The 13,522-nt window shown below is 41.0% G+C and overlaps 1 long non-coding RNA gene across 1 annotated transcript in view; it reads left to right on the top strand.

Moving 5' to 3' along the window:
* The window catches only part of LOC125693812 (uncharacterized), a 52,819-nt gene extending 46,831 nt beyond the window's left edge, over positions 1-5,988 (top strand). Inside the window, exon 3 of the long non-coding RNA XR_007377258.1 lies at positions 5,671-5,988. This is a non-coding gene — a long non-coding RNA (uncharacterized LOC125693812). The remainder of the gene's footprint in view (positions 1-5,670) is intronic.
* The last annotated feature ends 7,534 nt before the right edge of the window (positions 5,989-13,522 follow it).

Below are 13,522 nucleotides of genomic sequence, written 5' to 3'. Positions count from 1 at the left end.
AAATACAAGTTTTTTTTTTCTGGTGAGCCAAAAACTGCTCTGCTAGCTTAGCCAGTGGGAGTAATCTAGCAAGGCTTGGTGTTTGATGCAGTCAGTCCAGGAGAAAGCATCCACACAGAATGTCTTTTGTTTTAAAGCAGGCCATGGGGCCGTACTTTTACCCCAAGCAACCCCAGATACTGAAGCAGTATCTGATGCACTGAGCTGAAGCTCCATATGCAGCCCTGTTCTGAGCAAAAAGCATGGCATTCCTCAAAGCCTGCTTTGCATTCAGCCCTGCTTTCCAGGCAGGAAGTGTGAGTGCCTGTTTTTTGCCCCAAAACTAGTCCTTGTCAGAGGTCCCTGCGGAGGTGCAGAGGGGAATGCCTGTATAGTTTCCATTCCCCCATCTCTTCTTCTATCATTGCTTAAAGAGCTGCTCAAAGAGCTGCTGGTGCCAAGTTTTTTTGTGCTGCGTCTGAAACTTTGGTCGCATGCTGCCTTTCATCAGGAGTTTTGCGGGGTCTGTCTATCGGGCACAGATAATTGGCAGTCATCTGTTGCCACCAGATAAAGATGGGACAGTTTGTTAAGTGACTGATGGCTTTTGCTATGTTTTCTAAGTATGATTAATGTGTAAAAATATCTGGCCTGGTGATAGGTAAATAGGAAAAACAGAGGAACCCTTCTCAGCCTAGTTTTTGCATGTCCCTTTATGCACTTTGATCAAAAGGAAAGGTTATAGGCGCTTGCTGATAGCTCAAACCACTAAGAGAAAACAGACATACTCAAGACGCATCTAAGTCTCAGGTCCTGGAGTCATTTGAGCACATGAAAGTCCCTTCTAAGATAAAGTAAAACCACGACCTCAGCCACTGAAGAGAAAAGGCTGCAGAATCTGACTTGCTCTATAAAAACTCATCCATTCACAAATCCTGCTATAGTATAAGAATTTAGAGAAACTAGTTTGTCATTTTTCAGCAGTGACATCTATGGTAGCTATGATTAAAAATTCAGTGCAACAAACGTTGTTTTTAATTATATAATTTCTGCAATGCTGTAAGAGAATTGTCTTGTTATTTACATGTCATATTGGGCCTCCATTGCATCGTGCTCATGTGTTAACTGTGCTAAATTGGAGGTAGGAGATTATGGTGAATGTAGAAGACCATACCTGGCTGATTTGCTCAGGAACAGAGATGCATTAGTTGAACTGCCCTGTCTGCACTCCACTGAATGCATAGCCAGAGTTTATTTTATTTTATTGGCATTTATTTGGTTTATTGGCATTGTGGTTACTTAGGTTGTGATGTAATTCTGATTGCTTCAGTCTTTAGATGCGCTTGTGCATAGTTCCAGGTGATCTTTCTGTGAAGGCTCTTTGTGGTCCAGTATGCTCATTTGGTTCACTAATGGTAAATTAATTACTCTCCAGTCTGCTGTTGATTTTAATGTACGCAACAGAAAAGTATCAGAGATAGATAGGGGATGTCCTGAGTGTCCACAACTCATTCCAGTACCAGCAGCACACTGAGGGCTTGTTGCTCCCAGCGAGCAGCGTGACACACAAAGAAACAAAGCTCTGCAGAGACTTCCCTTCTCCTTGAGCTGACCACATCTTTTCTCTGAAGGGTTTGAGTCGCTTGTGATCTCGTCCTGCTCATCTGAATCACTGGAGACCATGTCAATGACTTAAGAAAATGGTTCATGTGCATAATTGAGGCTATGTTGTACAGTAGCACAGTGACTCCCCCAAAATAATCAAAGGAGATGAAATTGTTTTGGCCAGCTGTGGTTTTCCAGATAACCCTTCAATTTTATCTACCTTCTACGTAAGGGCTAACATTTTATTACCGCTGCTGTTGAAGCCTTGCTCTAAAACCAGCCATCATTTTTGTACTTTCATGCGTATCTTTGGAAAATGATGAAAATATGTCATTTCAAACCAGAATGAAAAGAAAAAAATAATAAAAAAAAATCAACCAGTAAACTTGTGTACAGTGAGATAAAAATCAGTGTTTCATTACTTATTTATTTATTCATTTATTTAAAAATCTTTAACTAGAAAAATTCATTAAGATTCAATATCTCTTGTACGATGATGGCCTAGGGATGGGAGATGGATTAAAAAATGTAAATACTATTGGGTCTAATGTGCGTACCATTAACACAAATATGAAATTAATGTAAAAGTTTCTGCCAGCACGAACTTAGGTTTAACTCTTTAAATATGTGTTTAAAACAGTGTAGAATGATATTAGGCTTTAACAGATGATACATACAGTAAACAAGCGTGTCTCAAAAGAGACAAAATGTCAGCAAAATAATTGCCTAGCAGTACTTCATATCAATTAATTCATTTGTATTTAATTAAAAGGAGTCACAACAATTGGCTGCTGTATAAAAGCCCCTTAGCTCTGTAGTCTTCCATGCCTTTTGTTAGTTTTCTGGGGCTGGATATTGTTAGCCTTTTTGAATAATTCAAGTAAGATCTATTTCCTAAACAGAAAATCTATCTTTGAGTTATTCCCTTTTCTACAGGGAAGTAGCAATAAACAGTAGCTTGTAGCTTTGTGTGTCTTATAAATGACAATGAGGGAGAATAGGGATGGGATTTCAAAAGTACTTGAAACCAAAAATGCAGGGGTTCCTAAATCAGTTGGGTGCTTCTGAAGATATGCATTATCTAAGATGACTCCAGTAAATCCATGCAGAGGGTGAGTGAGTGTGCTGTTGGCCTGGCTGTTACAGTAAGGCCTTGGCAGAAGTAGAGCCGTGAACTTGGTTAACCTGTCTTACTCATAGTTTCTCAAAGGTAGCAAGGTTAATTTTATGATGGATAATTTTTACACTTTTTCTTACACATGTCCAGGATTGCACCATCTTTAAAATATTGTCCCCTCATATCTGCTCAAAGCTATAAAATATGAACATGGTCCGTGAGTCTGGAGCACAGGAAATCTACTTGTTTGGATCACCAAAGGTCTAAAACACCCCATCAAACAACAAACCAGTTGTTTGCCTCTCACTACAAGGAAGACATTGAGGACCTGGAGGGTGTTCAGAGAAGGGCAACAAGGCTGGTGAAGGGTCTGGAGCATAAGGCTTTTGAGGAATGGCTGAGGGAACTGGGGTTGTTCAGTCTGGATAAGAGGAGGCTCAGTGGTGACCTTATTGCTCTCTACAGCTACCTGAAGGGAGGTTGTGGTGAGGTGAGGGTCAGCCTCTTCTCCCATGTAAATAGCAATAGGATGAGAGGGAATGGCCTAGGGTTGTGTCAGAGGAGGTTCAGGTTGAACATCAAGAAATAATTCTTATCTGAAGGAGTGGTCAAGCACTGGAATGGGCTGCCCAGGGAGTGATGGAGTCACCATCCCCAGAGGTGTACAAGAAACATTTAGATGTGCTGAGGGACATGGTTTAGTGGGAAATATTGGTGATAGGTGGATGGTTGGACTGGATGTTCTTAGAGGTCTTCTGTAACCTTGGTGATTCTATAATTTTATGATTCATTTGAACAAGCCACATCAAACAGGGCTTGGTGGTGACCCTTAGAGCTGCTGGTGTGGTTGTCCAGGTGCACTCCCAGCTACTTCTTTCCCAAAGTTATCCCAGGTCTGTGTACTTCAGTAGAGCCCCAGTGACATTTTCTTTTCCTCATAAGCAAACATGTATCTACAAAACAGTAGTGAAAACTGCAGCTTTTGGTTCATATGACATTCTTCATCTGGAGCTCAAGTTAGTTGTTAATTTATCTCAATGATGCTTGCTGAATGAAATGGTCAAATTGCTTTGATTGGAGTATTATTTTATTTGATCGTTTCCTAATTACTCACAAAGTCTGTTAATCTCTCAGTCGTTAGTGCAAATGAACAAAGTTCTATACGAAACAAAAAATGGTTAATATTACAACTTTCATCACATGTGCTGTGATGTTCCATGTGTAATCACACTGCCTGTGGAGACACTCATTTCTGAGGCATAGGACAAGTGACCAGGGGAAAAACTGTGATTTGGAGAGTAAAACGTGAAGAATGTGGACCTGTATCATAGGTGGAAGTCATCAGCTGCTCGGGGGCAGCTTGTGCAAGTCCACAGAACATGTTACAGGGATCTCCAGATAGACTTTTTCTGACAAATTTTATGACCACGAAAATATGTATCAATCACTTGAATGCATATATTGAAGCTGCATGGTTGTGAGTGCATCAATCTGTTGTTGTGTGTCAAGTTTTCCAAAGTCCAGGCTGACCTACCATGACAGATCATGATAACAAGGCAATTATGGAGAGTCATTTGCCATGTTTACTGTCATTCTTTGCAGCATGTCCCCAGTGGCATTTGGTCAGTGCTAACCATAGGCTGCCTGGCATGGTCCCCCCCCAAAACTGGCATCTACCAGAAGTAGTGTTGGCAGAGTGAGTGGGGTTAGAAGAGTTTAAACATCACCCCATAGGGATGTGAGAGCTGCAGAAATCTGTCCCTGGGTCTACAGCTCCTTGCACTGCCTACGCTGTGCTTCAGAATTAGTTCTGCCTGTAGATTTACTGCTGCCATCATTTCTTCCCATTCTTGGCCTCCCCAAAGAGGGAAGCTCTCCAGCATGAGTGAAGGCTGCCCTGCGTGGCGGTGGTGATACGGAAGGGTTAAGCAATGTCAGCTCCCTCCTCTGCCTGCTGAAGTGCCTTGTTTGCAAAGGATTGATAGAGTACCCTTGAGAGAAAGATTCGCATTTTCACTGTTCCGTGTCAGGGAATGAGGTTGTGTGATTTTTGTGTCATTTTGCACTACCATATTTCTTCCATTAGGAATTCTAATATTTCACAACCTCTGTCAAGGAAACTGCTACTCCTAATGCATAAGGCGGATGCATTCCAGATGGGCTGGTAATCCAGTTCAGGTTTTTCACATACATTATTTCAGTTCCACTGTGGACCTGTGCTCAGCTTTGCCAAAGCTGGTTTCATGATTCATTTGCAACTGCAACAAGTTAATCCCAGAGCGAATAGCTTTGTCCACTTCAGGTGAATTCTTCTTGCACGCTGGCACCAGATGCTGGCTGGTAAGGGGTGCTTCCAAAAAAGCAATTTATATTCAGCATCCTTGTGCCAAAATTCTTCCTATCCGTGTCTAGGGCCAGTGGATCAAGGAGCTTTTTTTCTAAAATGGGAGATTTCTTAATTTATGAATAGTGTTAGCTAGCCGTTGAAACGGGTCTAGTTCAATGAACACTGTTAAAAGCATCCAGAAAAAATATTTTAAAGTGGAAAACCCTCTGAGTTATTCATGCAGAATATTAAAATTTAACTAATTTCCCAGATTGAATTACAATTAGTGCTCATCTTCATGAATTCTCAGTCCAACAACATAAGCAGTAGCAAATAAGTAAACAGTGACTTTATAGAGCTTTCCTGGGGTTGTGTAGGGTCAGCCTTGTTTTCTGTTTGATTCCTTCTATGTTTGCTTTGCGCACAGCTTTTGCATTGCGCTGCTTCACTCTGTTGGCTATTTGGGAATTTCCTTAAGGCAGAGCTGAGTATTAAATACAATTTTCTATTTCATTTTGATGGCAAAATATTTTAGCAAACATTGCCCTAGTTCTCCTCATCTCTTGTACCCATGTCATGGCTGTGGAGAAACCCAACCAGAGACAAAGCTGTCTCCATTCCCTTCTCTCTCCCTTTGTTTCAGGCACATTTGGCTCCATCACACTGGCAAAACTGAAATAATATTTCCTGAGCACTGACCTCTTCGACACTTATGTGGACTCAGCATCTTAATTGCTGTTAGTGTGAATCACCAAAAGCTGGTGCATAATTTCTCAAGACATTTATTGGAGATCTACAGTAGACATTCACTCTCAATAACAAAAATAAAGAAATCCATAAATCCCATGAAACTTTCCCCTACTTCATTTTAAGTTGTTTATACAAGAAACTTCATGTCGTAATAACACTTTTTGGCCTTTGTTTGATTGGAAATTTCTATTAAACTGTTATGAGAAAATAACTTTATGCTTCAGGTTTTATGTTTCGATTTGATTAACAACAGGCTTTTACAAGGACTGCAGCACTGCTGCCTTTACTGTACGCATCCAGCATTATTGCACTTGCTGTTTTGCTGTAAGGAGTGGACTTTATCAAGAAAATTATATTTCCTGCATATGACATTTTGGAAACGTATTGTATGTCATATCTCCATCTTAAGCGCTGTTAGTGCGAATCATCTGACGCTGCTTTATAATCTTTGTACTATATTTATAGCAGACCGTTGCTCTGTAGTGTTCTAAATTTCCTGCTTATGATGCAATGGCAAAAGTCATTAAACATTAGCAGTAATAGTATTTTCACTGTAATAAAGTGTTAATTACTTCCACATGTTAATCGAGTTGGGGGGGTAGAGAGATTTTTGCTATTGTTACTGTGCCTAAAATAATTTCCATGTGATAATTTTCCAGGATATCAAAAACTGAATAATTATGCACTAATTAAGAAAGTAGAGCCTGCTCTGGAGTTAAGACTGCATTAATTTTAATGTTTTTACAGTCCTTTAATTGGGGAAAGGGCTGTAAATTGAGAGCTGACGCACTCTCCCGCCATCAGCAGGCCTGCCTTTGCAATCTGCCTCCTATATACCGCAACCCAAGGTCAACACAAGTTTGCAAAATCCCTCTGCTCTTCATACGAAATGTATTGGTGGTGAAGCGTGCATCTATCACTCTGACAAGCATTTAACTCTCCAAGAGCACATGCTCTCACTTCTTAAATTATTAATTGCATTAAATACATTTTCATATCGCGGACTGTTTGCTACAAACTGTTCCCTGGTAGGGAGAGGTGGTCCCCCCGCCGTGCCATGCAGTTTGCCTTCTGTTGTTCCCGTGGCAGTGCGAGGTGTGGGGCGGCTGCCTTTGAAGGGCTCTGAGTGAAATACTGTGCTCCCAAAATTGTGGAAAAATTCGCCCTCGCAAAGTCTCTTTTTTTTTTTTAATGTCGATCGGTTGGCTTCGCTTTTTCTGCTCTCTTTTGTTCTGCACTAATATTTATAAGTCCACATTGTTTGGGTTTGTTTATACCTTTACACTTATCAGCTCATGCAGTTTTCCAGGGTATTCTCCCTGTCACACCATTATCACAGGCAATGGCATCATCATCCGCTTCATTATCATCTCTGGGTCATTCCATCCCAGAATGGCTTCGTGTTACAACTAAAAGGAGGAATCTGGCAAATGGATCATATTATCTCCCTCTCTCACTCTGGCATTTGAATGCATTATACACGACGCAGTCTTTATATTAACAGGCATCGTGACCTTTGCCTGTAACATGTTTATTTTAGCAATACTTGCTAGTGCTGCTGGAGTTCAGCTCCTGCCAGTTGCCGATGCTGTTGTGGGCCCTGTGTTTATACCTGGCTCATGCCAAACTGGCTCCCAGCCCAAGGAGGAAATGCTAGGGCCCAGGTGGGCTGCAGGGCTCAGGGCAGATCCGGGACTGCAGAGGGGGCCCTCCTGGTGAGCATGTGCTTGGGACAGGTCTCCAGCTTAGAATGTGGTGAGGAACAGGAGAGCATTTTTGTCTGCTGCAATGGTGAGACGTATTGATGGGAACCTGTGAACCTGTGACAGACCTTGACATCTATCTGCAATGCTGATCTTACGTTTGCTGGAGGCTTGAATCTCAGACCTTCTACCTGGTATCCTCTCTCTTAATTTTCACGTGGTCCTTTAGGAAAGCACCTCAAGGATTAACAGAGAGAATAAAATCTTTCTGTAGCACCTCCATGTATGCCTACTTAGTTTACTTACAATTCTTGCATCTATCCCACAGGAAGCTTTATAAAGTGAAAGGAAACCTATCATCCTGTGAACGTTTCTGTGGCACGATGTTGGATGGGTGTAAGCATGGATAAGAAAAGGGGACTGATCACCATCAGCATTCCTAGAGACTGTGTTGGGTGAACCCTGTTTATACATTAAGTCTCTTCTAAACTCTCCTCAAACTTCTGATTTTGTGCATTTTCTGCTGGTAATATTTCAATGGCGTTACTGTTACTAAGATCAGCACACAGAATCAAATCAAAGAAGTAGGTGCAATTGTCTTGATGGTTGGCAAAAATATAATGAGACTACTCCTTCTCATCTCAATGCTTAATATTGAGAATCATAGGTTTATTAAAGTTGGAAAAGACAACTAAAATCATTAAGTCCAACCACCAACCCATCACCACCATGCCCACTGAACTGAGTGGGGACCGCTGTGCCCACTAAACTGAGAAAGTGGTGGACACTCACTGGTACTGCAGGACAAGGCAAATCTGAGATGCTTGTGGAGGTATGTTGATGCGTTGTGGTGCATTTCCCTCAATAACATCACGAAATGACATAATCTAAAACAGAATGGGTTGGAAGCATCTTTGTGATCCAGGGAAATATTCCCTGCCTTTGGGTAGCGATGGCTCAAAGTACAGTGTGGGTGGGACTTGAACTTAGGTTTCCCTTTTTTCTGCATTGCATTGAGTGTGCACGTTAGCCATGGTGTGCTTTACAGGATGCACTGCACAGTCGGGCATGGAGCAGTAGAAAGCAAGCAGGTGGAGCTGCAGCCCAAAGTGCAGATTTCTTACCTGTTTTAAAATAATATTTCTGACATCACTTTAATGGCACATCCCTTTGAGGCAACATAAAGGACTTAGAGCTGCAGTCGAATCTTTTATTGTGGCTGTGCAACAGTTCAGGTGTAGTATTTTTCAACAGCAAGCATACTTTTGTCCTGTTGGAGAACCGTGGAACGTCTATGCAGACATCAATCTACCTGATGGTTAGGAGAGCAGGACTGCAGGAAAGTTAACAAAGACAAATTGAAAAAAGGCCAGGAGAAACATTTTTCACCCAACTTTTTTTTTTTTTTTTTTTCCCTTCTGCTCCAGTTTCTCTATTACCATTGCATTAATTAGAAATTTAGGTAAATGACATAAGTGCCCTAATTTTTTATTTCTGCCAGGAGAACAATTAGGCCATTAGAAGTAACAAATGGTCTGGACGTATGTTGTCTGTTGAAAATTTCAAGCTGCATTATTTCTGACAAGAAAAAACCCCACAACAACTAATATTTGTTTTGGTCGATATTTACCATAGGCGATGTCAGCTTTAGCAGATTCAGTGTACCATTGGCTTTCTTTTCTTCTTTCTTGTTTTTTTTTTTTTGTTTTTTTTTCCTATTGTCATGGCTCATTAAAGTATGCTGACTCTTGTGGATTCCCATTTCCTTTAGGTAAATAGTTATTTACATGAACTGCAGCATTTTTCTTTGGTGACAATTTCTAATTGTTCAGGCAACCAAGGGTGATATATTAAGCACTCCGAATAAAGCTTCACCTATGAAATAAATTACTTTAAATTAACTATCCTTTCAAAAGAGGCAAAATTTCCAAATGGACAAATTAGGCCCTTCTTAGCCACATATGGTAAGTGTTTTAAGCATTTCCCCACTGGTCGTTACTCTAGAGAACAATTCTTCATGATGGAGTGGAAGACTTCTTAACTCATTTGGGGTCCTTTTAATGCCAGTGCTTGCCAACGGTGTGTGCTGAAGGGCTCACTTTGTGCTGGGCTGCAGCATGCATGTCTTTATTCATAATGTTGTGCTCTCATATTTTTAACCCTTGCCACGCTGCACTGGAGATCGGTGGCCCTCATCTCAATGGGACACTCCATTTCAAGTGAAAATTTTGATTTCCAGCTTTAGCCTTTCTAAACCACATGCGAGCATGTGAGCACGCAGCAACCATTTTGCTAGTCACAACGGCCACAAGTATCCATGTCTTCAGTTTGTATTTCTTAGCTTCTAACTGCTGGTAGCAGAGCTGCTTCTGCTTCTGCTCATGGGACTAAACTGGGAGGAATCCCACCAGAGGCAGTGTGTGAAAGAGGTCACCTTAGGGGTATTGCTATTACTTGGGTTTACTCCAAACGCTGGTATATTTAAAATATACACTTACTTGGCCTTTTATGCAGAGTAGATGTGAGTAGAAAATCAGGTCCTACAGGTCAGAATTTTAAAAACACTCAAATGAATTTGAAAATGTTGTAAGCAGCTTTAAACATTTGTAAGCCCTCACAAACTCTTGTCCTTTGGACCTCTGAGTGCCTAGGTCCCATTTCTGTATAACCTATGGCAAAGCTGCTTAAGCACATTCGATAGTGTTACTGACACTGCTCTCTCCCCAGTGTTTGAGTTGTGCCAAATATTGCAAGATAGAAATGAAGGAAAACATGTTTTTCTAATTTAAGTCATAACTTGACCACATTTCAATGTCCACATTTTGTATTTAGAAACTTAGAACTTCTTACAGGGAAGCATCCAATCAGTTTAAATTATGCAGAGTTTGTTTTTATGGTTTCCCATGACTTTTTTAGTCCTGGTTGGTTTCCCGTTTCCCACACATTAGAAGTCAGTATGTCAATACATTGGAATGTATTAGGCTGGTTAGCATAATCTGAACGCGCTTCTGAAATGGTTTCTAATACAAAGGATCTAGATATTGTACATCCATTTTATAAAAATAGCAAATTGAAAGAAGATTGTATTTTCTGTTTGTATGGGAAAATTTTAATTGGTTATTTTGGTACTAATATTTACACTACAAGAGTAATTAAAATAGAGTGATCAGTAAAGTGGGTGTAGCTCTAAACACATGTTCTTGCTTTGTTTAATTATGTTGATTAGGTATAAACCCCAATTTGGCATCACCTCTCTTGTCTTAATATGTTGTTGATGAAAGCATGTGGAGACTTGACCTTAATATAATCGTGACAAACCTCATTTGATTACCTTTGCCTAATTAAAACATACGTTATACGTACCATAATATTATTATTATTCATCTTACACTCTTCTCACTCTGTCGTTATGCTGGGAAGTAAATCTTACTGTGAGACTTCTGTCTCTGAAGGACTTTGTGCATTTTGTATAATTGGGAGAGGTGTTTATTTCATGGGCCAGTTATAATAACAGTAATTATCATATAAAAGCTCTGTGAATTTTTAAGTTGTGCCTTGGTGTTAAGTTTACTGTTGATGTGTGCAGGAAACAGTCTGCAGCATGCATGGGAAAGAAGTGGAGCTTCTCCCATGTCCCCCACCCTTTCTCCTTTCTTCCTCCTTTTCTCCTTCAACCTTTCTCCTTTTCCCTTCCACATTTTGGCCAGTTTTCAGTATCTCTACCCCATATCAGCTGCACACGCTGCAGTCCAATATCCTCAACCTTTTTCTATTAGTGCCCAGGCTCTGGCCCTAGGCTTTAGTGACTCCATTTGAAATACTGGGCTTTTGCCCAGAGCTGTTTCTTTGGGACTGAAAACCTGTATGTGCATTTGGTTATTATATATCATAAAGATACGTGTGACCTAGAAATGTCTTAGGGGAATCTTCCTGCCCACCCTGGGGGTATTATCTTGTCCTCGGTGGGAGCCTGCTGTTGTCTCTGCCTTGTTCACCCCTGGGGTACCACCGTGCTGCAGAAGTGCTGGTGTTAATCCACCATCACTGCAGGCTTTTTCTCTGCTAACAAAGTAATTCTGCAGACTGTGAAGTGTCGTGGAAGGGCAACTAATGGCCACACAGTGAACAACATTAATTATATTTGACTAAAATATTTTTATAGCATCTGTTACTGTGCTGCCAGTGATATTATCATTGACTTTATTTTCACATCGATCTTGTGAGCCTGACAGACCCAGAATCTCCAGTTTGTACCTACAAGAAGCAGCAGCAAAGCAAGAAAAATAAGAAAAAAAATAATTTAGCTCTCTAAATGGAATTGCAAAATAAAATAAAATAAAATAAAAATAATCCAGAAGCGATTAGATCTGAAGCTTTCCATGAGCACGTTGTGAAAAGTGAACCTTGAACCTTGGGCATCTGAGTCACAGGTTGGTGCCTACCTCACTGGACATTTTTCCTTTTAATATGGTTTGAAGAAGGCATTGCTGCCACCAAAACATAATTGGTGTGGAAAGGTACCTTCCAAAATACAAATAGAAATTTTTGTGCTTACTGCACGGAGATGATGCAGGAACTGACCTCATTTATCAGCTGTGCCCACCCGGGTGCTTCCTGACTCGACTTTCCTTCCAAATATATTCTCTTGTCTTCTACTAACTGGCACGGATGTCTTTCTTTTAGAATAAACCATTCCTGAAGAAATTGGCCAAAATAACAAGAATAAATTAAAAACTGCAGTCACTTCATCTTCTTCTGAGGGCCATAAAAGAAGGACGAGGAAAATGGTGACCAGTCAAGGTATATTCATGTCAATAGTAGTCATTACAGTCCCAGGCAGGAGCATCACACCAAGTTGGCCCAATACAGCTGGGAAGCCACTCTTTGCCAATCTGTGACAGGGAGAGCTCAAGGTGGGGACTGGAGGCACCACTTTGGCACAGTAGCGCACAGGGAAGGTGGCCCATCATCTGTATTCTTAGGAAGCTTCAGCCCCTTGCATTCAAAGAGCAGAATCTAGCTCTGGTGTTCATGGGGGAGAAACTTCCCCTCCTCTTGGCCAATCTCTTGGCTGTTACCACTATGCTGACATTCTTGAACTCACTGTAAAGAAGTGCCAGGATCTGACCACTGGTGGGCCGAGGAGATTAAATTTTAATGCTTCCATCTCCCCACCGATGCACCTCGCGGAAAAAAAAATAAATAAATAAATAATGGTTTTAAAAATGTACAAAATCTAATTTAAAATGACATTGGGGTTTTATTTAAAGTCATGGAAGCTGGTTAATTCCAAAATGCTCTCATTAACTCACATCATTTAACAAGTTTCTATTCATTTAGCTCTCTCTCTCCAGAGCCTCTCAGCTGCTCTACCTCAACACATTGACAGCCTTCTGTGCTCCTGCTTCCCGGGGGGAGCTAAGGTGACTTTAAAGTACCTTTTCATTCTCACTGTGTTAGGGTGCACAAACAGAATGGCCTTGGAAGTCGCTCTGCATCGCGACATTTCCCGGCTGCCCAAAGGTGATGGACCGCCATCCTCCCATCTTCCCCCTCCGTGCCCCACGTCTGGGAAATTCTGAAGTGTCCCGTATTTCCCATGGCCAAGCTGTAATTACTGAGCCATTATGGGCCTTGCAAGGAGTGTAAAGGAGCTGAAGCGTGAGGATGTCACCCTGCTTGCTCACCATGGGCTCAGAAACTTTTGCCTTTCTGGTCCTGCTTTTCTGTCCTCTATGTTTCTTCCCAGAGTTTGCTTTATTATCTTTCTCCTTTCATAATATTTAAGGTTATCCTTTCTTTTTCCTTTATTTTTTTTCCTCCCTTCTACATTAATAGCAGCTTGTTCCATACTCACCTCTGACAATGCCTCCCTAAAACTCGATTTTAAATGTTAAAGCTTTTGCTTTCCTTTTGTTTCAGTGGAGACTTCTAGCACAAAGGGGAGTGAACAGAATCCTTTTTCACTTCCTCCTTGCTTCCTTTCTCTTTTTTATGTAGTTCCCTACCTGCAATATGGTGATTCTATTTCCAAAAGTGACT

This window comes from Lagopus muta, chromosome 5, assembly GCF_023343835.1.
Source record: "Lagopus muta isolate bLagMut1 chromosome 5, bLagMut1 primary, whole genome shotgun sequence".
Classification (NCBI taxonomy): Eukaryota; Metazoa; Chordata; class Aves; order Galliformes; family Phasianidae; genus Lagopus; species Lagopus muta.
The sequence above is the reverse complement of the archived record's forward strand: the minus strand, read 5'-3'. Positions and strand labels throughout refer to the sequence as shown.